The following is a 3746-nucleotide window of genomic DNA, read 5'->3' on the forward strand; positions in this document are numbered from 1 at the left end:
CCCATCCGAGTCCCCCTCACCCCATCTGGCTCCCACCCAGTCCCTTCTGCTATCCAAGTGCCCCCCACCCTCACCCCATCTGTCTCCCACCCAGTCCCTTCTGCCCATCCGAGTCCCCCTCACCCCATCTGTCTCCCACCCAGTCCCTTCTGCTATCCAAGTGCCCCCCACCCTCACCCCATCTGTCTCCCACCCAGTCCCTTCTGCCCATCCGAGTCCCCCTCACCCCATCTGTCTCCCACCCAGTCCCTTCTGCTATCCGAGTCCTCCCCCACCTTCACGGTCACCCCATCTGTCCCCCACCCTCACCCTGCCTCGTCTTCTCCCTGCCATCCGTCTTTAAAAAGAAATTGTTTGCCGACGCGATAGCGAGCGCAGCACCTCGTGTGGAAGTAAAAGAAGCGAATCCGATCATCTCATTGGGCCTTCCTTCACTGTCCCGCCCTAGAGGAAATAGGAAGTTGCGTCAGAGGAGGGCGGGACAGTGAGGGAAGGCCCAATGAGATGATCGGATCCGCTTCCTTTACTTCCACACGAGGTGCTGCGCTCACTATCGCGTCGGCAAATAAATTTAAAGGGCTGGTGCGGTGGGGGGGGGGGTGCCAGGATGAAGAGCAGTGGGAGCGGCGGCACCCCCCTTTCTGGTGACACCCGGGCCGACCAAAAAATTTAAAGGCCTCGGCGGGGCGAGGGTAAGCACCGCGGCGGCGCCCTCCAGAGGTGGGCGCCCCCCTGCGGCGCTTACCTCGCTTACCGCATCGGCACGGCCCTGTGTCCACAGACTCAGTGAATCAGTCAGACTCTAACCTCTACAAAATGGCCAAGAGCAAGGAGCTGTCTAAGGATGTCAGGGACAAGATCATACACCTGCACAAGGCTGGAATGGGCTACAAAACCATCAGTAAGACGCTGGGCGAGAAGGAGACAACTGTTGGTGCCATAGTAAGAAAATGGAAGAAGTACAAAATGACTGTCAATCGACAAAGATCTGGGGCTCCACGCAAAATCTCACCTCGTGGGGTATCCTTGATCATGAGGAAGGTTAGAAATCAGCCTACAACTACAAGGGGGGAACTTGTCAATGATCTCAAGGCAGCTGGGACCACTGTCACCACGAAAACCATTGGTAACACATTACGACATAACGGATTGCAATCCTGCAGTGCCCGCAAGGTCCCCCTGCTCCGGAAGGCACATGTGACGGCCCGTCTGAAGTTTGCCAGTGAACACCTGGATGATGCCGAGAGTGATTGGGAGAAGGTGCTGTGGTCAGATGAGACAAAAATTGAGCTCTTTGGCATGAACTCAACTCGCCGTGTTTGGAGGAAGAGAAATGCTGCCTATGACCCAAAGAACACCGTCCCCACTGTCAAGCATGGAGGTGGAAATGTTATGTTTTGGGGGTGTTTCTCTGCTAAGGGCACAGGACTACTTCACCGCATCAATGGGAGAATGGATGGGGCCATGTACCGTACAATTCTGAGTGACAACCTCCTTCCCTCCGCCAGGGCCTTAAAAATGGGTCGTGGCTGGGTCTTCCAGCACGACAATGACCCAAAACATACAGCCAAGGCAACAAAGGAGTGGCTCAGGAAGAAGCACATTAGGGTCATGGAGTGGCCTAGCCAGTCACCAGACCTTAATCCCATTGAAAACTTATGGAGGGAGCTGAAGCTGCGAGTTGCCAAGCGACAGCCCAGAACTCTTAATGATTTAGAGATGATCTGCAAAGAGGAGTGGACCAAAATTCCTCCTGACATGTGTGCAAACCTCATCATCAACTACAGAAGACGTCTGACCGCTGTGCTTGCCAACAAGGGTTTTGCCACCAAGTATTAGGTCTTGTTTGCCAGAGGGATTAAATACTTATTTCCCTCTGCAGAATGCAAATAAATTCATATACTTTCCACAATGTGATTTTCCGGATTTAATTTGTGATGTGCTATCTCTCACTGTTACCAATAACCTACCCTTCAATTATGGGCTGCTCATGTCTTTGTCAGTGGGCAAACTTACAAAATCAGCAAGGGATCAAATACTTATTTCCACCACTGTATATTTAGTCCCCTTCTGGGTAATAAATGTCTATAAGCTTTCTACGTCCTTGTTCCACAGAAGACCCAGACTATATTCTCTTGCCCTATGCATTTGGGTTTCATATGTGTATATGCTGGCTTTGTAAAATGGGGACTTTGATGTTTATGCAAAATAATGTTTAAATGCCAGTTTATAAATATATAAAATGTGGATATGGCTTCATTTATAGAAGTGAACATTAGTGTTAGAAAACCCAATAAAGATTAATCATATCTCGTGAGTTACCAAACTATTTCACTTACAAACATGAATTGCAAAATCTCGTACATAAACATTTTGGCACAGAGGATCAATAAACTTTCAAATATTACCATACAAAGAGACTGTGACAGAACAATGGGTTTTGAAGTCTGTGATAATTATTTTGATATTTTCCTGCAACATATTTCTCTAGTTTGGCCAGCAGTTGATGTGTGTTATGTTTTAAGATGTTGCAGATAAGTGAATGATTCCTCCTTTAGTTTAAGAACAAAATGGAAGTGCCTGCAATGATGTGGCCAGCTATTTTCAAATGTTGTTGTTCTGGACTATGATTGGTCTAGAGTTTGAAGATACCCATGAGTTACTGGCTTTTGCTCCAGTTTCAGCCAGGGATAAGAGAAAGAAGGAGAGAGAGAGAGAGAGAGAGAGAGAGAGAGAAAGAGAGAGAGAGAGAGAGAGAGAGAGAGATCTTTGCTGAAGCCCTTTAAAAAGTTATATTTGATAACTAGTGAGCAGCTTTATGTCCTGATCTCCCCAGGTACTATTTGGATAGTACACAAATGTTTAGTTAGTGTTATAATTGATCCATATTTCAATTGTCTGCTATTGTTTTGCTCATTGCACCTTTTCTGTTCATTGTTTTAATTTTTCAGACAATAAACAATTTTAGTTTATTGACTCTGCTTGGCTGGACTGATTAAGAATCCTGGTGGTTTGTGTGTTGGGTCTGTGAGTGTTTTGTAGAAACTGTGGGAGCACTGGGAGTGTGGCCCCAGTAACTTAGAAATCAATGGGGATAATTTGAGAGTGGGAGACTCATCCAGAGGTGGTTGTGACCCAGTCAGTGGGAGGAGGGTGCTAGTGTACAGCATAAGCGGCAGGTGCAGGCAGATTCTTTAAGTGGCCATGAGGTAGCCCCAGGTGGATGGCTAGGCATTTCATGACAAAGACGAACCTAGAGGAATAACCTCAGATAATGCTCAAGCATTTTGTGAAAATGTGTCTGTGGCAAATAAGATATAAGTGGCATTGTTTGGTTTATCATTATACACAGAAAAGGCATTCAATTACATTGCACAAAAAAGGATTGAGATGACAAAGCTTCTAGACTGAAAGCCCACCTCTTTAACATTGCTTTTGTCTCGTAACCACTTGTAACCACCTGCCTCCACCTACCCTCCTCCTTCCTGTACACAATAATTGATTTGATTTGCTTACTTTATTTTTTGTCTATTAGATTGTAAGCTCTTTGAGCAGGGACTGTCTTTCTTCTATGTTTGTGCAGCGCTGCGTATGCCTTGTAGCACTATAGAAATGCTAAATAGTAGTAGTAGTAGTACTACTATTTACACTACTAGAAACGTGAACAGTACAGTATGTTAACAATCTTTTCTCTGATAACACATGTGAATACAAAAAACAATGTGTTCTTTCCCCTCCCCCCTCCT

This window comes from Microcaecilia unicolor, chromosome 2 (genome assembly GCF_901765095.1).
Source record: "Microcaecilia unicolor chromosome 2, aMicUni1.1, whole genome shotgun sequence".
Taxonomy (NCBI): domain Eukaryota; kingdom Metazoa; phylum Chordata; class Amphibia; order Gymnophiona; family Siphonopidae; genus Microcaecilia; species Microcaecilia unicolor.